Below are 23,478 nucleotides of genomic sequence, written 5' to 3' on the forward strand. Positions count from 1 at the left end.
CTAGATACGTGGGACCTTTCAAGATTGTCAGCAAGAGAGGTGACCTCGCCTATCAACTCGAGCTTCCTTCAAACTTTGCCAATGTTCATGATGTGTTCCATGTCTCCCAACTCCGAAAGTGCTTCAAGACGCCTGAACGCGCCGTCAACTTCGAGGACATTGAGCTCCAAGAAGATCTCTCTTACCGTGAGCACCCAGTTGCCATTCTTGAAGAGACTGAACGCAAGACTCGCAACAAGTCAATCAAATTTCTCAAAGTCAAGTGGTCACACCATTCCGATCGTGAAGCTACCTGGGAACGCGAGGATCACCTCCGTTCTGAGTACCCGGAGTTCTTTCAGTCCTAGATCTCGGGACGAGATCTTTTCGTAGTGGTGGAGTATTGTAACGCCCCAGATATAACTTTCCCAATTTGTACTCCAACTCTTGCCGTTTCCGGCGTTAAGTTATATTTATTTCCTCGGGTTCGGGTTTTGTCTCCGTGTGTTGTTTTCTTTTTCATGCATCTCATATCATGTCATCATGTGCATTGCATTTACATACGTGTTCATCTCATGCATTCGAGCTTTTTCCCCGTTGTCCGTTTTGCATTCCGGCGCTTCGTTCTCCTCCGGTGGTCATTTCTACCTTTCTTTCGTGTGTGGGGATTAAACATTTCCGGATTGGACCAAGACTTGTCATGCGGCCTTGGTTTACTACCGGTAGACCGTCCGTCAAGTTTCGGGTCATTTGGACTTTGTTTGATACTTCAACGGTTAACCGAGGGACCGAAAAGGCCTCGTGTGTGTTGCAGCCCAACACCCCTCCAATTTGGCCCAAATCCCACCAAACTCTGCTCCATGTCCTAGAGCGTTCAATCACGATCGCGTGGCCGAAAACCGCACCTCATTTGGACTCTCCTAGCTCTACTTATGCCTATATATACCCCCCTCCATTCGGATCTCTTTCCCCCGTCCAAAACCCTAAGAAAAAAAACAGAATCTCCGCCGACGGACGTGTCCGCCCCCGGCCGGACAACGTCCGCCGATCCGCCCCAGCCAACCCCGCTGCGCCACGTGTCCCGGGCGGGCGCCCACATCGCCGCCGCCGCGCCAGCCCGCCCGAGCCCGCGGGAGGCCCCCGTGGCCCATCTCCGCAGCCGCCTCGCGGCCGGCCACCCGAGGCACCGGCGCCGCCGCCCGCCGTCGTCGCCGGCCGGCACCTCGAGCCGCGGCCCCGCCGTCCACCGGTGGTCGCCGCCTCGCCGCCCGGTGGTCGCCGCCCCATCGCCGTCCTCTCCTCCAGCCGGCGCGCCGCTCCAAGGCCTCCCCGGCGTCCGCAAGCTCCGGCGAGAGCTCCAACTCCGGCCGACGAACCTCGGTCTCCGCGTCGGTGAACAGTGCCCCGATCTGGATCTCAGATCCGAAATTCTAGGGTTGACTTTTTCCCTCTCCCTCTAGATTTTTATGCTATCTTTGACCAGTGATATCTCCGCATCCGTAGCTCCAATTTGGGCATATAATATATCAAAATCTTCGTCTCCACATGTACATCATTTTGTTACATTGCATCATTTGCATTTGAGTTCATCTTGATGCCCAAAATGCTGTTAGAAGGAGGCTTCGTGAGTTAAATTGCAGATCCGTTAGTTCATCATGCACTTTTGTCATTTTTGCCATGTTTAATTCGTGCATGATATACCTGTGCCCCTTTGGGATGAATTGTTAAGCATTTTGTCTTCTTTCCAGAGGTGCCACCCATGCATTTTTAGGATGTGTGTGTTGTCTTGTGCAAGCTTGCAAAGAGAGGTACCTGAGATTGCTGATTTCAGGGACTTAGTGATTTTCACTAAGTCTGGGATATTTTAGTTCATGATGCTATATGTCCAGCTTGTTTCCTAGTGATCCGTGCCTCTTTTGAGGATGATCAGTAAGGGAGTTTTGATATTTATGTTATGCTCTATCCAGCCATGTCTTTGTTTGCATATGTGAAGTGCTCTAGGTTGACTCAATCGAGCTCAACTTTTGCTTCGTTGTTAATCTAGGCAGATCGTCAACTTGTTTGCGATTTTGCCGATGCTACCGTTAGTGTTCCATGCATGCTATGCCTTTGTTCTTGCCATGTGTAGCTAGCATATTGTGCCTTCTTGCTGGTTATATGCTTTCCTTTCCATGACTTGCACCGTAGTGAGTGCATCGAGCTCGTTTACATGCCTTCGTGAGTTAAATTTCTGCATGTTTCAGTTTTCACTAAGTCTGAAAACTTATTGTGTTTTATGCTATGTTCGTGTGCCCGTTAATATATTTTGTGAACCCTTTTGGCCCCAGGTCACTTTGGGTCTTTTGTTAATCTTGTTGCGTAGCTCCATGCCATATTCTTACTTGTCATGTTCAGGTCATTTATCATGTTGTTTTGCTGCTCCGAAGAGAGCATCGTGATCTGAAATTTCAGACTAGTGTTAATTTCACTAAGTCTAGAATCTGTTTTGCATTTGCGTTTTTGCCATGCTTGTTTGAGCCTCATAATGGATGAATTGGCCGTGGCTCAGTGCTAGTCTTTTGTTAAGCATCTTGTGTGCATCCCTGCCATGTATTTTGTTGTCATGTTTGGTGGCTGTAGCATGTTCTTTTCGTTGCATTTAGATGCCTACTTGCTGTAAATCGCAGACCGGTGTCATATCTTAAAACGCTTGCCATTTCCAAACCGTAACTCCGATTCCAATGATCTTTATATCGTTTTCAAGCGATTTCATCCCTTCTATCCAGTGGACCCTTGGAATTCCAAGTTGAGGCCAGGTTCATGCATTTCCTGTCATATCTTGCATTTTGCATCCCGCATCGCATCCCGCATAGCATATCATCATTTCATCATATTGCTTTGTCTTGCACGTGGTTGATTGTATCCTTGTTGCTTGTTTGTCTTTTTGGGTAGAGCCGGGAGACGAGTTCGCTACCGAGGAGCCCGTTGAGTTTGCTTGTGAGGATCCAGTCAACTTTGACAACTGTGCAGGCAAGATGATCATACCCTCGAAATCACTACTATCTTTGCTATGCTAGTTTGCTCGCTCTTGCTTTGCCAATGCTACGATGCCTACCTTTTGCTTGTCAGCCTCCCAATTGCCATGTCAAACCTCTAACCCACCATGTCCTAGCAAACCGTTGATTGGCTATGTTACCGCTTTGCTCAGCCCCTCTTATAGCGTTGTTAGTTGCAGGTGAAGATTGGAGCCGTTCCTTGTTGGAACATTTATTTACTTGTTGGGATATCATTATATTGCTATGTTATCTTAATGCATCTTTATACTTGGTAAAGGGTGGAAGGCTCGGCCTCTCTCCTAGTGTTTTGTTCCACTCTTGCCGCCCTAGTTTCCGCCATATCGGTGTTATGTTCCCGGATTTTGCGTTCCTTACGCGGTTGGGTTATAATGGGAACCCCTTGATATTTCGCCTTGATTAAAGCTTTTCCAGCAATGCCCAACATTGGTTTTACCATTTGCCACCTAGCCTTTTCTTTCCCTTGGGTTCTGCAGACTCAAGGGTCATCTTATTTTAACCCCCCCCCCGGGCCAGTGCTCCTCTGAGTGTTGGTCCAAACCGTCAGCCGCCGGTGGCTACCAGGGGCAACTCTGGGCTGGCCTACCGGAAGTTTAGACAATCTGAGTGTGCCCTGAGAAAGAGATATGTGCAGCTCCTATCGGGATTTGTCGGCACATTCGGGCGGTGTTGCTGGACTTGTTTTACCCTGTCGAAGTGTCTTGAGTTACCGAGATACCGAGTCTGATCGGAATGTCTTGGGAGGAGGTCTATTCCTTCGTTGACTGTGAGAGATGGTCATGGGCTAAGTTGGGACCCCCTGCAGGGATTGAACTTTCGAAAGCCGTGCCCGCGGTTATGGGCAGATGGGAATTTGTTAATGTCCGGTTGTAGATAACTTAAACCTTAATTAATTAAAATGAATCAACTGAGTGTGTTGCCGTGATGGCCTCTTCTCGGCGGAGTCCGGGAAGTGGACACGGTGTTGGAGTAATGCTTGCGCAGGTTGTTCCTCTAGATTCTCGCTCGCGCCTTGCCTCCTCTTCTCGCTCTCTTTTACGTATAAGTTAGCCACCACCTATGCTAGTCGCTTGCTGCAGTTCCACATATACTTGCCTTATCCATTCCTATAAGCTTAAATAGTCTTGATCGCGAGGGTGCGAGATTGCTGAGTCCCTGTGGCTCACAGATACTATAATTCCAGATGCAGGTCCAGGTGATTCCGCTCCAGGTGACGAGTACGAGCTCAAGTGGGAGTTCGACGAGGACTCTCAGCGTTATTATGTTTCCTTTCCCGATGATCAGTAGTGGTGCCTAGTTGGGGTTATCGATTCAGGGCCTTGTCGCATGTTGGGGGTCTTTTCTATTTTGGCATCGTAGTCGGGCCATGAGTGATTTGTATGATGGATGTTATTTATGTACTATGATGTGACGTGGCGAGTGTAAGCCAACTATGTACCTCCCCTTTATATTATTTATGTGCATGGGATGTGTGATGATTTCCTGACTTGCGACATTGCTTTCAATGCGGTTATGCCTCTAAGTCGTGCCTCGACACGTGGGAGATATAGCCGCATCGAGGGCGTTACATCATTGGTGTTCTCTGCAATCTTTCTTAGAGATAGGACTTCAAGTCGAAGTTGAGTTACAGAATGCCTTTCTGCTAGAACTTGGGACTGAAGAAGTCAAACTGATTCAGACAATGAATTCTGTGAGCTTGTCTGACTGTTAGTCTCAAGTAACTTGAACACTGCATCAAGACAAGACTTTGGGGTTGTCTCGCTATCTTCAAGATGTTTTGCCTTCTTTGCTGCAATATATGTTGGGTTTGTCTCACAGCGTTCAGCAGACTTGTGCATGCCATCAGGCATATCACCCTGAAACAAAGCAGAGAGATGACAGGTTTTGCACGTGTATAAACAAAGATGATAACTGTTCTATCAATTCTATCCAATTTCAAATTAGAAAATAAAGATTATGTTCAAAATGTCAATAGCATAATTTGGCATTGTTCATAATGCAGGGAGCTTCACCACACTACTGGATTACCATGTCAACATAACAAGCATAGATGAAGGGCAAATAAAATTATTGTATCTATTTTGGATAATGTGCATGGCATGTTGTTCATATCATCAGCCACATCAGTAAGATAAAACAGGAGATGACAAGGTGCAAACGTGGGCTGCTTCACCACACACTGGATTATAGATCCACAAAAACAAGCATACATATAGGGATTATTAAGTAATGTGCATGGTATGAATAAGGAATTTGGTTTTACAAGTAAAACTTAGAACTTACGGTTCTTACGAACATGCATTTTGGTAGAAACAGCAAACTAAACAGCAGTAAACGATAGGGAGTATGAGCAAATTAAACAGTAGTTGAGGATAAAGGCTTTAGAAGCACTGACTTACATTAACAGTTAACACCGGCTTTATAATGGCCTTCTCCATGGCAAGGGAAGGATAACTCAAGAATTTCAGCACAGAATCTTCTTCATAAGCATTGCCTGTACTCTACATTTTGTAGAGAGTAATTATAGATATGATAATACTGGAAGGGATAGAGGATAATGAAGATAAGATGCAGATTGATGCTACATAATCAACTGCCAATCCCTGGAAGTACAAGCGTTATAGGACAAAATGTACTGATAAGTGCAATGGGCTACACTTCTGCACTGGCATTGTCTGTGTATTCTACTTGTTGGTAAGATTAAATATAGATCTGATCTTTTTTAGTGAATGGTGGGCGAGGGAGATAAGATGCAGAATGCTACAAAATGAACCAATCCCTCTTCCCATAATACAAGAGTGTTTTGATGTACTGTACAAAACGTTCTTATATTATGGGACGGAGGGAGTAGCTGTTAATGTAAGTACAGTGATAGACCACGTTCAGTCCTTACAAGAGGACTGCAGAGCTAAACCTCTTCAAAAGCATTGGGTTGATTCTAAATTTATGTAAGAGTCCATACGGATCTTATAATGTCCACCAAATGGACGATTACGAGGCTAACATGTGCAGTGATGCTACATAATCAAACAGCTATGAAAGTAAGTATGGTCATACAGGGCAAGAGGTACTCACAAGAGCAATGCAGTGTGCAGTATAGTTGCGAGATTCTGTGGTCCCTTGAGAACGAATGTTCTTCTGCTAACAGTTTTTGTACAAGTGAGACATTAATGCAAATGCAGAAATGTAGTTCAAATTGTGATGTGATATCATAGACAGTACCTTACGCTGCAGCCGAGACCAATGTGTAACAAGATTATTCCAGTCACCATCGGATAAATGTAGCACCGGAGACTTTACAGAAATTTCGTTCAGAGGCTTGCCATCGAAGTGCGCTTGCCTCAGGTAGGAACGATACTTCATCAACGAGTGCTTGAAAAGCGCAACCAACCCTTGCTCATCATCACAATCCAGTTTGCGCCTCGCCTATTTAAAAGAATGAAATCTTGTGTCTTCTGTCAGCAGAAACATATGCAGTAATGACCATGAATAACATTAGTACATTACTTACGCGTAAGTTGCGGAGGAAGACTGGAAATTGTTCTGTGTCTGCGGTATAATCTTTCCATGAAGGAAAGATGCGCACAAAGTTCCTGACAACAACATAAGCTTCGTCTTCTAAACTGGGAAGAAATGGAACAGGGGTCCTATTTGCTGCAATTGGGGCTCTCTCTGGTTCAAAAAGGGATTTGGCAACTGGATTTAGTGTACTCTTTGCTGGAATGGGGGTTTTGCGTCGTACAGCTAGTGCTATGTCAACTGGCATAATCATATGGTTTGCTGCAGTTGGGGTCTGCTGAGTTGGGGCATCAGAAATGACCAGTGCAGTAGGGTTAGAGTCTCCTAGAGTTGGGGTATTTTGTGGGTCAGGTGATATTGCAACTACACCTAATGGGCTATTTGATTTATCAGGTGCCACTACATTTTCCAAATACTTTGCTTGTGCTCCTCCACGATCAGCAATCGCCCTCTTCCTTTTGAACGTCGGATACACAAGAACATCATTTGAATGGATAAATATGGTATGATGACAGATGGAATATGTACTGAAAATGGATAGGCAGGGCGTATTCACATACACGATGTGTAAACTAAGCTAATGGTAGTTCAACAAAGTAGAAGCAATGCAAAGCATCAGTTGCAAGATATGTGCGAGCAATGTAACCTTGGAAAGTTAGAGCAAGTACCTTGATGGGTGAATAAGATAGGGCATCTTCCTCTGACTCCTCCACTAGGGAGCTACATTGACTTAGGTCTCCCTCTAGCTCAGAATCACTGTTAGGATCATATTCTGAGCATGAATCTGTAGGTGGAGAGTGTTTGCATTGCATTGCATCCAGACTTGATTTCAGTCCCTTAATGCCAAGTTTGACAGCCATGGCATTGTTCTGCTTTATTCTTTTCATGCGCGCAAGCTCATAATCATTATGATGCTGTTCAGAATCTGAGATTCATGAAAACATGAAAACTAGTTAGATTATCTATGGGATGCATTGCGGTTTCAACTCGGAGAGTGTCTCCCTATAAACCCCTGCATATGCAAAGTTCACCTCCCCAACCGTGCTGACCAGACCACACACAGAGATACACACCCGAGCGGCGAACATGCATTTTCGAAACTAATTTAGGAACATTTAGCTGACCAATTAAACAACTCAATTTTAATAATATCAGATTCGTATTTGAACAACTAAGCTTGTTTAGCTTGATGGGTGGAGCAGTGTTATTATGACACGAAGCATCTATTCTGATCGTATAGTGATCATAAAAGGGGGAAACTCTAAGCATATATTTTTTAGCAAAAGAGGGTTTCCCCTCTGATTTCTATTAAAGAAACCACCACGGAACCAACATGATCAATTAAACCCTAAGCATGACGTAACATCCCAAATTTTCAATTTGGAATGTTATACATTAGATCATCATGCATATCATATTTTATTTGCTTTGGGTTTTGATCCTAGAAAATTCTAAGCAACTCAAGGACCCACAGAGAGAGTTGGGGATTTCGTTATTTTCATATTTGATTTTTTCTCAAATTTTGAGAATAGGATCATTTGATTTTATTTATGTTATCATCAATTATTTCTATTACAAAAATATGAGAGAGGGAATAAAATGACTTTCCAAAAATATAGAAATATTGAGGATTTAATAAAAAATCAAATAGTTTTATTTCGGAGTTTTTTTGTTGTTTTTATTTGAATTAGGAAAAATGCGCATTTTTTAAAATTGCATTTAGGGCCCAAATAAATGTTCACTTTGTCTGGCTTGATTTTAGAAGCCCGGGAAAATTTATTTCGGGATTTTTGGAGTCCGTTTAGTATTTCTTTTTATTTTTCTTCCGAGCGAAAAAAAACGGAACCGACTATGGGCCGTACTCGGCCAGGACTCCGCCTGGCCGGGGCCTTTATAAGCCGGGGCAAGCCAGCCCGAAGGCCCAGCCGCGCTGAAACCCTAGCCGCGCCCAGCCCCAGCCCCGCCGCCGCCGCCGCCAGCCGCCGATCCGCCGGAGCCGCGCGTCGCCCGAGGTTCGCCGCACCTTGAATTCCGTGTCGTTTTTTTTTTTAAAATTCGGTTCTTCGTTTTTCTTTTTCGTCGGATTTTTCCGCGGTTATTTTCTGATCGCGATTTCTGATCCAATTTTCGTTTTAGTTTTTCTTTTCGCTCGTTTATCGGAATCAGGCGATTCAAGCGCATGGAGTTTCGTCTCAAAACCCTCTATCCGAATAATCAACTTAAACAAGTTTTTGCTACTGTAAAATTTGACTTAGGTTCATATTACTAGAATGAAGTTGTTTTCTTTTGCCGTTTGACTTTCTTTGCTTCGTTCGATTTGATTCCTTTTGCCAACCGGAGTTCTTAAGTTGAACCTTCTGGTTAGATCTCTTATTTGAGTTTAACCTGTGCATTAGATGAGTACTTATTGTATGCTTGTTTGTTTGCCTGCGATAGAGTACCCGGAGTGCGCCGCCTGTTACTTCGAATTGTTAGGTTTCACGGATCATCAGCAAGGCAAGTAACACTTTGATCATACCTTTTCTACAACCCAATTTTTTTGCATTAGATCAATCTTCACACATTGCATGATTAGGATCTAATTAAACTGTGGGATGGGAAGTAGATGAGGTAGTACCTATTACCTGTTTATTATCAAACCTTTGGGAGTTACTTCTACGTTTGCTTATTATGCCATGCTATGCTAGTAGACGTGGATTGGATGAGTGAAATCCATGACAGATGTGAGATTGATAATTAATGGTTTATCTAAGGTGGCAACTTAAATACACATCTGGGTGGATTGAGGCACCTGGGTATTCCAGGACATGCCTGTTTTCTTTTGGACCGCCACCCAGACTCAAAGGGATCATGAGATTTTTCAAACTAGAAACTTCCGTGTGCAGCCACAAGCCATTATGGGCTCTGGCATAGTTGATTAAGTTGTGCAAACTCTTACAGGGTAGACTAGCAGATGTAGGGGAAAGTAGGTGTACCGGTCTATCCATCGTAAGGTGCTAGCGCTTCTGAAAGACTGTGTCTCGGTCATCCGTTTCTCAAAAACCATGTAGTGCGAGAAATCCAACGGAGGCGATCGAGTCTTGTGGGGAAAAGTGCGCAAACCTCTGCAGAGTGTAACAAACTAATCATGATTAGCCGTGTCCCCGGTTATGGACATCTTGAGTATCTAGTATCTGGATTATCATGTGAATCTCAACATGTTACTCTAAAATTAATGTTGTTGGGTTAATGATGATGCTTAATTGGGATTGAGAATGCTGTCAACCATTCTTAATGTTTAACAACCACCATGATAGTAATTAAATTTATTCCTTTGAAGTAGGGAAAAATTGGCTTTATGCAAAACTGTAACCATAGAGCTTTCCACCAGCCAAATATGCATATAGTATAGCTGTTGCATTCCATTACTCTCTATGTGTTACCTTGCCAGCATATTCCATGTGCTGACCCGTTTTCGGGCTGCAACGTTAATGTTGCAGACTTTTCCGACGACTTTTAAGGAGTTTTAGGTCGTGGTTCTATACTCAGTGATGCCGTTGGAGTTGCTGGACTCACTTATCTTCCAAGCCTTCCGCTGTTATCGTTATTAGATGGCCTTAAGCCATATTTATTGTAATAAGTTCTCTTTTGAGACACTTGATGTAATAAGTGTGTGATTGCTACTCTGCTATAAATCCTCCGAGTACTGTGTGGTGTCAGCATTACTGATCCAGGGATGACACCGGAGCACAGAGATCGGACTGTTTGAGGTCTGGTCGCTACAGAGATGGTATCAGAGCACACGCTGACTGTAGGACACGACCACTAAGCTACAGACCTAGATCACTACTCACTCTCTTCTCTTCTGACCTCTCATCTTTTCTACTCTTTAGGATGGCGGATGTAAGGAACAAGTTCACCCAACCGGATGAAGATACACCCTTTGGACGCCACTTGAAGGAAGTCACTAGATACCTGAACATAGGAGTACCAAGCTTCACGGGAACCTACAACGCCACTTTACCTGAAGAAGAGCGCTAGATGATTCAAGTTCAAGTTCCAGGAAGGACGTTCATGCCAGTCACTGAGCCCATAGAGTTTTCTTTTGATGCACCAACTTGGAGTCTAGGAAAGAGTATGGCAGCTCACATCGCCATGGGATGCATTGGAGAAGTCTACCGCAAGGATCTTAAGGATACTATATACCAGATTTGTGGGCGCCGAGATGAACATTGGGAGATGATTAGCACCATGAAGGATAGATCAATCGCAGCTTTTATCCAGGAGTTAAACCAGCACATTCGATGAGAGGAGAATCAGATGTGCGCTGACATGATAGATATGAAGAAGGCTAAGACTAGAATCAAGGAACTGGAGGAAGAACTCAAGGCTACACGCGAAGATTATGAAGAAGAAATTGAAGTATTGGTGGAGAAGAATGCCGACCTAACTACGAAGCTAGCAGTATTTATGGGAGGCGCGACACCAGTAGATGAAGACGAAGAACCCAAGGAGATTAGCCCGGAAGACTACATCATCATCGACGGCACCGACTCGGAAGCAGATAGTAGCGATGATGACGATGTTGATGAAGCAGGAGCAGATATCATGGAGTCTACAACCGTAGAATATTTCTAGTAGACCACCTCATCAGTAGTAGTAGTCCACCATGTAAATATAGTAGTCCGAGCACTTTGCGATAGTTAGATCGATTGTATGCCTTTGTTTGTTTGAATGAAGTGAATTGTTTGCTTTTGCCTCATGTGCATATGGGTAGTGTTTTCTCTTTAGACCCCCTCTATTCTTATATCTCATCTTTTCTAAACCCTCAGATGCCTCCGAGACGTGACCCCGGATTTGCCTTTCCGCCAGAGCTCACCCAGTTGATCCAGCAGCAGAACACCTTGATGTAGTTGCTAGTCCAGAATCAGAATCAGGGGAACAACAACAACAACCCACCACCACCACCACCACCTGTTGACCACTTGGCCCGTTTTCTTAGGCTGAATCCGCCGGTGTTTTCCAGTAGCACCGAGCCGATAGTAGCAGATGATTGGCTCCGCAAGACAGCTAGGGAGTTGACCAAAGCAGGATGCACAGATGCGGAGAAGGTTAAGTTTGCCACACATCAGTTAGAAGGACCCGCAGCATCATGGTGGGAGAATTTTACAGCCACCTTTCCAGTCGACACTGTCACATGGGACCAGTTTCAACAGGCTTTCCGTACTGCCCATGTTTCAGCAGGAGCTATGGCCATGAAGAAGCGTGAGTTTCGTAACTTGCGCCAAGGAGGACGGACAGTTGGCCAGTATGTGGAGGAGTTTAGTAAGCTAGCATGTTATGCCCCAGATGACGTTGCTATGGATGCAGCTAAGCAGGAGAAGTTCCTGGAAGGACTGAATGATGAGTTGAGTATGCAGTTGATGGTAGCCACCTTCAACAACTACCAGGAGTTGGTAGACCGTGCTCTTATGATTGAAGGGAAGCAGCTGCAAATTGAGAACCGCAAGAGGAAGTATGGACAAGGAAAGTATAATTCAGGAGCTCAGCAGAAGCCATGTTTTACCCCTAGACCGGGAGGACATTTTCAGCATACCCATGGAGTAGGTAGCTCGCACAATCACAATGGCACCAAGAATGGTAATGGGAATGGAGGAAGCAATGGCCAGAACCGCAGCACCCCATCAACCCCAGCCAAGAGAGATCTGAGTCAAGTCACCTGTTTCAAGTGTTCCAAGACCGGACATTATGCCAATGAATGTCCTGAAGGCCAAAACGGCAATGGAAGTTCTGGAAAGAAGCCGAACCCTTTCAACAGGGGATAGGTGAACCACGTTAATGTGGAGGAGGTTGAAGCTCAGCCCGATGCAGTAATAGGTAAGTTTTTGGTTAAGTCATTTACTGCACTCGTTCTTTTTGATACTGGTGCATCGCATTCATACATATTAAGGGGATTTGTGGAAAAGTATAGCCTACCCACTAGGGTTCTCAAAACACCTATGCTAGTAAGCTCACCAGGAGCAGAGTACATGGCCAGTCAAGGATGCTTTCAAGTGCCATTAAGTATAGGACGGCATGTTTTCCCAACAGATTTAATTATTCTGGAATCCCAAGGTCTGGATATGATTCTTGGTATGGATTGGCTGTCGATGTATGGAGGAAACATCGATTGTGCTAGTAAGTCAATTTTGCTTACCACCCCAGAAGGGAGAAGGATCAAGTATGTATCCCGGCATGCGCCAAACAAGACACAAGTAAATTCATTAATAGGAGTTGTGCAGGAGGAAGTACCAGTGGTAAGGGAATTCCCTGATGTATTTCCAGAGGAGTTGCCAGGCATGCCACCGGATAGAGATATTGAGTTCTTGATTGAGCTATTGCCAGGCACAGGGCCAATATCAAAGAGACCATATAGGATGCCAGCAAAGGATTTGGTGGAAATTAAGAAACAGATTAAGGAATTATTGGATAAAGGTTACATTCGCCCAAGTTCTTCACCTTGGGGATCACCAGTACTATTAGTAGAGAAGAAGGATGGATCGTTAAGGATGGTTGTTGATTATCGAGGATTGAATGAAGTAATAATCAAGAACAAGTACCCGCTACCAATGATCAATGATCTGTTTGATCGATTGCAAGGAGCTAAAGTGTTTTCCAAGATCGATTTGTGATCAGGGTACCACCAGTTGAAGATTCGAGAACAGGATATTCCGAAGACAGCTTTTACCACCAGGTATGGGATGTATGAGTATACCGCTATGTCATTTGGTCTGACTAACGCGCCTGCCTATTTTATGAACATGATGAACAAAGTGTTTATGGAGTTTTTGGATAAGTTCGTCGTAGTTTTCATTGATGATATCCTGGTCTATTCAAAGAATGAAGAGGGACATAAGGACCATTTGCGTTTGGTACTTGGAAAGCTCAGAGAACATCAATTATATGCCAAGTTCAGCAAATGTGAGTTTTGGTTGAAGGAAGTAGGATTCCTCGGACACGTTATACCCGGAGAAGGTATAGCTGTTGATCCCACTAAAATTGATACCGTGACCAAGTGGGAAGCCCCAACTACCGTTGGAGAGATCCGGAGTTTTCTTGGACTCGCAGGATACTACCGGAGGTTTATTGAATTTTTTTCAAAGATTTCGAAGCCTATGATGGAGTTGTTGAAGAAAGATACCAAGTTCAAATGGACTGAGCAATGTGAGGCTAGTTTCAGGAGTTGAAGAAACGCTTGGTTACCTCACCAGTGTTGATTTTTCCAGATCAGACCAAGGATGATGAGGTGTATTGCGACGCTTCACGTCGAGGACTTGGAGCAGTGCTTATGCAGGAAGGGAGAGTTGTTTCATATGCCTCAAGACAATTGAAGCCCCATGAGTTGAATTACGCTACGCATGATTTGGAGTTAGCAGGCGTAGTGCATGCCTTGAAGACATGGAGACATTTCTCATCGGAAATCATTGTGAGGTGTACACGGATCATAAGAGTTTGAAGTACATTTTCACACAGAAGGAGTTGAACCTCAGACAAAGGAGATGGTTGGAGCTCATCAAGGATTATGATATGAAATTGCATTATCATCCCAGGAAGGCTAATGTAGTAGCTGATGCATTAAGCTGCAAGAGCCATGTCAATACGTTAATGACGGGAGAAATACCCAAGGAGTTAGCAGAAAATCTTCGTGAACTATGTTTGGAAATAGTTCTGAGAGGCTATGTAGCAACGTTGGAAATTCAGTCAACTTTGATGGACAGAATCAGGGAAGCTCAGAAGACTGACAAGGAGATTGCTTCCATAAAGGAGAAAATGAAAGAAGGAAAAGCTAAAGGATTTCGTGAGGATGAGCACGATACCCTATGGTTTGAAGACCGTGTCTATGGGCCCAATGACCCGGAGATCAGGAAGTTAATTCTGCAAGAGGCCCATGATTCACCCTATTCCATTCACCCAGGGAATACCAAGATGTATCTGGATTTATAGGATATTTTCTGGTGGACCGGAATGAAGAAAGAAATAGCAGAGTATGTAGCAGTTTGTGATGTATGCCAGAGAGTAAAGGCAGAGCATCAGAAGCCAGCAGGATTGTTACAACCATTGCCGATACCCGAATGGAAGTGGGATAAGTTAGGCATGGATTTTATCACGGGATTGCCCGGGACTCGTTCAGGCTATGACTCGATTTGGGTTGTAGTCGATCGATTGACGAAAGTAGCTCATTTCATCCCAGTAAAGACCACTTATACCAGTGCTAAGTTGGCAAAAATATACATGACCAGAATAGTATGTCTGCGTGGAGTTCCGAGGAGTATCGTATCAGATAGAGGAACCCAGTTTACCTCAAAGTTCTGGAAGCAGTTGCACGAAACTTTGGGAACCAGGCTAGAATTCAGTACAGCTTTTCATCCGCAGACAGATGGACAGACCGAGAGAGTCAATCAGATTTTGGAGGATATGCTGAGAGCTTGTGCGCTAGATTATGGATCTAGTTGGGACGATAATTTGCCATATGCAGAGTTCTCTTACAACAACAGTTACCAAACCAGTTTGAAGATGGCCCCTTTCGAAGCTTTCTACGGAAGGACGTGCAGGACACCGCTGTCGTGGGACGAAGTCGGAGACCGCCAGTTGTTTGGACCTGACTTGATTAAGGAGTCTGAACAGAAAGTGAAGTTGATTCGCGATAGGCTCAAGGTAGCCCAGTCCAGACAGAAGAGTTATGCAGATTCTAAACGCAAGGAGACAGTTTACGAAGTTGGAGACAGAGCTTATCTACGAGTATCTCCACTTCGGGAACAAAGCATTTTGGAGTTAAAGGAAAGTTAGCGCCACCATTTGTAGGACCATATCGAATTGTGGAGCGTATGGGAGAAGTGGCCTACAAGTTGAAATTGCCCGAAGGATTGTCAGGAATTCATGATGTGTTCCACGTTTCTCAGTTAAAGAAGTGTCACGCGGAGATGGCTGCCATACCATTGAGAGACATAGTGCCTTTGGAAACTATTCATTTGGATAACGATTTGACCTACGAGGATAAACCAGTTAAGATCCTCGAGTTTGCCAGCCGAGTTACTCGCAGCAAAGTTATCAAGTTTTGCAAGGTTCAGTGGAGCCACCACACGGAGGATGAAGCCAGCTGGGAACGAGAGGAAGATTTGCTCAAAGACCACCCTCACCTATTTTTCTAGCCAACCCGAATCTCGAGGGCGAGATTCATCTTAAGGGGGGTAGGTTTGTAACATCCCAAATTTTCAATTTGGAATGTTATACATTAGATCATCATGCATATCATATTTTTATTTGCTTTGGGTTTTGATCCTAGAAAATTCTAAGCAACTCAAGGACCCACAGAGAGAGTTGGGGATTTCGTTATTTTCATACTTGAGTTTTTCTCAAATTTTGAGAATAGGATCATTTGATTTTATTTATTTTATCATCAATTATTTCTATTACAAAAATATGAGAGAGGGAATAAAATGACTTTCCAAAAATATAGAAATATTGAGGATTTAATAAAAAAATCAAATAGTTTTATTTCGGAGTTTTTTTGTTGTTTTTATTTGAATTAGGAAAAATGCGCGTTTTTCAAAATTGCATTTAGGGCCCAAATAAATGTTCACTTTGTCGGGCTTGATTTTAGAAGCCCGGGAAAATTTATTTCGGGATTTTTGGAGTCCGTTTAGTATTTCTTTTTATTTTTCTTCCGAGCGAAAAAAAACGGAACCGACTATGGGCCGTACTCGGCCAGGACTCCGCCTGGCCGGGGCCTTTATAAGCCGGGGCAAGCCAGCCCGAAGGCCCAGCCGCGCTGAAACCCTAGCCGCGCCCAGCCCCAGCCCCGCCGCCGCCGCCGCCAGCCGCCGATCCGCCGGAGCCGCGCGTCGCCCGAGGTTCGCCGCACCTTGAATTCCGTGTCGTTTTTTTTTTTAAAATTCGGTTCTTCGTTTTTCTTTTTCGTCGGATTTTTCCGCGGTTATTTTCTGATCGCGATTTCTGATCCAATTTTCGTTTTAGTTTTTCTTTTCGCTCGTTTATCGGAATCAGGCGATTCAAGCGCATGGAGTTTCGTCTCAAAACCCTCTATCCGAATAATCAACTTAAACAAGTTTTTGCTACTGTAAAATTTGACTTAGGTTCATATTACTAGAATGAAGTTGTTTTCTTTTGCCGTTTGACTTTCTTTGCTTCGTTCGATTTGATTCCTTTTGCCAACCGGAGTTCTTAAGTTGAACCTTCTGGTTAGATCTCTTATTTGAGTTTAACCTGTGCATTAGATGAGTACTTATTGTATGCTTGTTTGTTTGCCTGCGATAGAGTACCCGGAGTGCGCCGCCTGTTACTTCGAATTGTTAGGTTTCACGGATCATCAGCAAGGCAAGTAACACTTTGATCATACCTTTTCTACAACCCAATTTTTTTGCATTAGATCAATCTTCACACATTGCATGATTAGGATCTAATTAAACTGTGGGATGGGAAGTAGATGAGGTAGTACCTATTACCTGTTTATTATCAAACCTTTGGGAGTTACTTCTACGTTTGCTTATTATGCCATGCTATGCTAGTAGACGTGGATTGGATGAGTGAAATCCATGACAGATGTGAGATTGATAATTAATGGTTTATCTAAGGTGGCAACTTAAATACACATCTGGGTGGATTGAGGCACCTGGGTATTCCAGGACATGCCTGTTTTCTTTTGGACCGCCACCCAGACTCAAAGGGATCATGAGATTTTTCAAACTAGAAACTTCCGTGTGCAGCCACAAGCCATTATGGGCTCTGGCATAGTTGATTAAGTTGTGCAAACTCTTACAGGGTAGACTATCAGATGTAGGGGAAAGTAGGTGTACCGGTCTATCCATCGTAAGGTGCTAGCGCTTCTGAAAGATTGTGTCTCGGTCATCCGTTTCTCAAACACCATGTAGTGCGAGAAATCCAACGGAGGCGATCGAGTCTTGTGGGGAAAAGTGCGCAAACCTCTGCAGAGTGTAACAAACTAATCATGATTAGCCGTGTCCCCGGTTATGGACATCTTGAGTATCTAGTATCTGGATTATCATGTGAATCTCAACATGTTACTCTAAAATTAATGTTGTTGGGTTAATGATGATGCTTAATTAGGATTGAGAATGCTGTCAACCATTCTCAATGTTTAACAACCACCATGATAGTAATTAAATTTATTCCTTTGAAGTAGGGAAAAATTGGCTTTATGCAAAACTGTAACCCATAGAGCTTTCCACCAGCCAAATATGCATATAGTATAGCTGTTGCATTCCATTACTCTCTATGTGTTACCTTGCCAGCATATTCCATGTGCTGACCCGTTTTTGGGCTGCAACGTTAATGTTGCAGACTTTTCCGACGACGTTTAAGGAGTTTTAGGTCGTGGTTCTATACTCAGTGATGCCGTTGGAGTTGCTGGACTCACTTATCTTCCAAGCCTTCCGCTGTTATCGTTATTAGATGGCCTTAAGCCATATTTATTGTAATAAGTTCTCTTTTGAGACACTTGATGTAATAAGTGTGTGATTGCTACTCTGCTATAAATCCTCCGAGTATTGTGTGGTGTCAGCATTACTGATCCAGGGTTGACACCGGAGCACAGAGATCAGACTATTTGAGGTCTGGTCGCTACACATGGTCAATTAAACCGTATTATGGTTGTGCCATGGCAGATTTGAAGCTGCAAACCGGAGAAATGATATTTAGCATCCATTGTTTGCTTCGAACTAAGAACTAAATTCTAAGAGCTGAAAAGAAAGTAGAGTAACCAAGTTAAGATCTATTTTTTGGTTGAGATCAAAAAGTTGAGGAGATATGAAGTACCACCTCTCTTGCGGCGCCGTGTAGGCATCGGGGGTGCGATGGCTGTCGGTGGCGTTGAAGCAGATCTACGATGGTAGACGGGTGCATCGGGGGATAAGTCCCGTTGCGGTCGAAGAGAAGGTCATGTGAGCGGTCCCGGCAAAGAGGACGACGGCGCCGATGAAGCGAGAGGACGCGACGCAAGGCTATTGGTCCGTCGCCGTGGATGAGAAACGTCCATCTCTAGTAGTGGACGACGCGGTCTTGGTAGGCGCTCCGGCATGGTGGAGGACAGTGGTGATGGAAGTGGTGGAGGACGGCGGCGATGGATGGGGTGGCGGACGGAGGCTGGTGTGGGAATGGGGTGTTCTAGCGCGGACGGTGTATGAATGGGAAAATGGAGGGAGAGGTACGGGGAACCATGTTTTTGGGATGCGCCTGTCTGAAATATGGGAAAGTTACGAACTTATCCCCCGTTTAAAATTTGGACGTCTCGTCGGTTGGGGATAGGACGGTAATCTCGCATCTCCCAAATATTTGCCGGTAACTATTTTAGGGAGAGGGTGTTTTGCCGCCCACGGTTGGCGCCCACGGTGTATGAACGGGGCTGACAGGTAGGGCGGTTGTGTCATGTCTGATGGAAGTTACACATATGCCCCTATTTAAAATATTAGCCTACATCTATTTCGGACGAGGAGAGGGTGTTTTGCCGCCCATCGTGTATGAATGGGGAATGGAGGGAGAAACAGAGGTCTTTCAGACGATCTTGAATCAAATGAGTTTTGCCGCCCATGTTTGACGCCCACCGTGTCGGAATGGGTTCAGAGGCGGTCGTGCCACGTCTAATTGAAGTTACTAACCTACCCCTATTTAGAGCAGTGGAAATCGGGCCAATGGATTGTCCGTGTAATGGGTAGACAGTAATTTCCATCTCCCAAACACTTGGCTTCGGGCAGCCGATGTGGGAGTGGACATTTTGCTGTTTCTTTCGAATTTTGGGACAATAAGCATCCATGTTTACCCTGGCAACTAAATTCGAATCCATTTTGTATTCCTATATGAATCTTTATAAATCATTCTATGTGTTTTTATATATCTTCAAAAGGATGACAAAGATGTATTCCACTGTCATATATGAATATGGTTTACAAATGCTGATACTCAAATTCAGAAACTAGAATCCAGTTTAAGGTGAATTCGAATATTTGGAACACTTCATGTCCAACTCAAATGTCACACGCAACATAATGTGTACTCCCATTTAGATATGTACACAAGCGATGTATCAAGATTCAAATACCGAGTCAATCAACCAAGAATGTACGGAACTAACAGACATATAAACACTTACAGAGTATATGGATCAATAATATCAACTAACATACATAAGCCAGGCCGATGTACTTTTTTTTGCTAGAACAGCATCCTTTTTTTAGCCAGCATCTTGGCCCTTTCCGATGCGTGCCACTTATGGTCCATCTATACTACTATTTCTGAATGCACATTCAGCATGATTGGCATATTTGTAGGTCTGGCACAGCAATCCAAATGAAATGTCTCCGAGTCTTATCAATTAATACAGACTTGTGCTCAAGTAAAATTACAAACAAAAAAACAAAAAAAACAATTATTACATGATCTCTAAAACAAATGGTTTGATTGATTACATGAACAGACAACACAAAGGTTATTCAATTATGGAAAGAACATTTCACCTATGATTTACCAAGTAGGAATTTAATTTCCTTTTTTCCTTCAGGACCTTAACAATCTGGTCAGTCTCAGCTTGCTTCGTTTTGAAATCCACCAAATATTTAATGTTTGTCTTGAGTACTGCTTGTGATTGTGTTGTTTGCTTCCTCAACATGTCAACTTCATCTCTAAGTGCAGAAGCAGAATCTCTTTCTACCACTAGTTTAGCCTCTAGAGCACCAGCAGTTGGCAATTCATAATGCATGATTGGGCCAGTGCCACTGCTGTGGGATGATGCAACGTCCATGGGGACCTCGCTTTTTGATCTTGGGCTAACCTGTTTTGCCATTAAAGTTCCGATTGGATTCAGAAAAGTTGAAGTTAGCAAAACATCTCAACTGGGAGTTATAACAGCAAACCAGTTAAACAAACAAGGAATTAAAGAGTTTCAATTGGATGCTAAAAAGTAGTTATTAACATCATTGTAACCCGCTGTTGCAGCAGCAAAGCAGTTAAAGAAGCAAGTAGATATTTAAGTTAAGGCAAACAGGTAATTCTTAACAGTAAATATCAAACACATAGATAGGCACAGTCTACAATATGATTAACAGGCTGTGCCATTATGTAATCAGTAGCAAACTAAATTAAGCCAAGCAATGTAATTGAACAATTTTGCAATAAGTGGCTAACTAAAATTCCGAGAAGCAGGTAACTGAACTTACGCTAGTTCTTTGAACAGGCACACTGCAACTTCTTTTTCGCTTACAAGGTTGTACGAAGGAGTCCATGGCATCAATTGCTTGGATACTCAGTCACAATACTTCTTTCTTCACACACTGCATGGGTAAGTCGAATGGTTAATCTGGTAAGATGGTGCGTCCTTGATATGTTATATGAGGACGTGTAGTCAGACTAGTTGTAGCCAAACACATCACACTGGCTTTTACTGTATATTTCATGTGATTACTTTTGGCATATCGAGATCTAAGCAATCTACAATAGGATGAAAAGACTGGCATCCTTCACATTATTGGCGAACTCAGTTCATAGAAACAGGCAATTCAACCATTCTGTGGGTAAATCAAAAGCGCCACTGGAATATTTTTCACTATCCAATCATACACGCAAAAAGGGGCGATGCCAGCATAGGGGCTGGTATGGGCGGCCGCCTCAGGTGGCTGGAAAGTGTGCACCTAGTTTGAGTCGTCTAGGTTGGCCCACGCTAGTTTTGTTTGTCCCAACGCACGAGCAGGCAATGTAAAAAATGAAGAAAAATGTTTCAATTTGGATGGGCCAATAACATAAGTGCAAGGCAGGCGCTATAGCAGGCTCGCGGCCCAAACGAGCGCCTCCCATATCGATTGACAGCAGGAAAAATCCCAATTCATTCGCTCCAGCCTCCAGTCTGGTTCGCTCCTAACCTAGCCGCCGCTGGACAGACTGACACAGCACTTCCTCGCGCCCTCGTTGGAGGGTGGTCGCCGGGCTTCAAGCGAACGGAAGGACAAGAAGATGAATATCCAACCCTGGGTGTAGCCTGCATGGGAGGCAGCGGCAGCAGCACGGGCATGGCATCGAGGTTGCGCAAATGGACAGTCGCAGCTTGCAAGAGTAGCATGTGCAACGAGCAGGTACATCACATCCCTGATTATATCTAATTCAACTCTTCAATTTCTAGCCAATAGTTAAACCTGGCGGTGTTGTAAAACTGCTTGTATGTAGGGAATCTATGAGAAAATGAAACCAATTTCTACTTATTTTATAACTCCCCCAATCAATACTGAACTGACTGAATCTGATGTATCTAATCAAGTTTCCGGTGCAAACATACAAGCTCATGTTGTTCTTGAGCCTGAAGTGTCTAATGAACATACTACTAATGAAGGATTTGATGCAAACATTTTACATGCTCCTGGTGATGAACATATAGTGTCTAATGAGGGATCTAATGCAAGCATTTTGCAAGCTCATTGAAGGATTTAGTGTCTAATGATGATCTACTATGTTGAGAGAGACAGAGATTTGCAGGCATTGATGACAAGCAAATTATAGTGCATTTTCATAGCTTGAGGAAACGTCGAGGACATCTACCAGAAAGTACCCATATCATGACAACATAGCATAAATACTTTTCTAATCTATTGTCTGAAACTATTGGCATACTTGTGCAGGATAGATATATTGATATGCAGTTTGCGCACTGGTTATACGTGCAATTACACTTCGATATTTTCAGATAGAGAACGAATAATTCAAGCAGGTACAGACCATGTTTGTTGTCCTTATACACCATGTTGCATTTTGTGTTTTTTGGTGCTTGCATCATTTAGTGTTTATAATCTGGACTACTTTGGATCATTAGCTGGTTTTCAAAGTGCATGTAGCTTCACATTTCTCAAGTTATGTTGATTTCGGGAGTGCAAGTGCCTTCGTATTTTTTAAGTTAAATGTTCGCCCCTGGTAACTTGAATTCGTGGATCATCCACTGCACACAAATCATACACGAATGCCAGTATGAATTAAATGAAATGCAGGGACTTACGCTAGCTCGTTGTACAGGCTCACTGCAGCTCTGCTTGCGCTTGGGAAGTTCCATGTACAAGTCCATGTTACCACTTGCTTGGATGTGCAGGCCTTGTTCTCCTTGCATCCCCCTCTGCATTTTTGACACGGAGAATGGTTGATCAAATAATAGGAATCGACCTTGATGTTGTATCGGAGGACATATACTTACAAGGTTATACAGGTGTGCAGGATGTGTACCAGATCCCATAGCGCCGTCATGCTTCGCTAAAATATGGATTTGCTTGTTTCAGATGATATCTCCAGAAGAAATAAGAGTTAAGGTCAGAGTTGCATAGGCGTGTAAGCTAAGAGAGCAGTGAAAGGATATCCAAACATCGTCGGAACAGTGCACAAGGGAGTGATGTGTGGATACCTAGTTCGGGCCGGCGTTTGGGCATGCTCGCCTAGCTAGAGTGCGGGTCACTTCAGAGACGTTGAGGGTGATGCGCTGGCGTTGGCTGGCCGTGCACGGATGCAGATCTTGAGTGGCAGCGGAGCGCTACGATGCGGTGGACGAGACCGTTGGTGAAGCCCCAATGGCCTCGGGGGGCGGAGGTGCGACGATGTGCTCGGTGAAGTAGCCCCAGTGAGCTAGGAGATGGCGTTGGTGAAGCGCACCTGATGCGGTGGAACTCAGTGTCTGTGAGGCACGTCGGTTGCGGCGGCCGACGTTGTCGGTGGACCACCCGGTGCAGTGGACGAGGGCGCAGATGAGGTAGCTTCGGTGCGGTGGTGAAGCGCGACCGTCGTCTTCGTCGTCGTCCGGCACAGAGGTGGGGAACGGTGGGGAAAGAGACGAGACGAGGGGCGATTCAAGGGTTGGCGGAGAATTAGGGATTTGAGCAATCTGGGCGCGGAAGGGGACGGTGGAGAAGAGAGA

This window comes from Triticum urartu, chromosome 7, assembly GCF_003073215.2.
Source record: "Triticum urartu cultivar G1812 chromosome 7, Tu2.1, whole genome shotgun sequence".
In the NCBI taxonomy this organism is placed as follows: domain Eukaryota; kingdom Viridiplantae; phylum Streptophyta; class Magnoliopsida; order Poales; family Poaceae; genus Triticum; species Triticum urartu.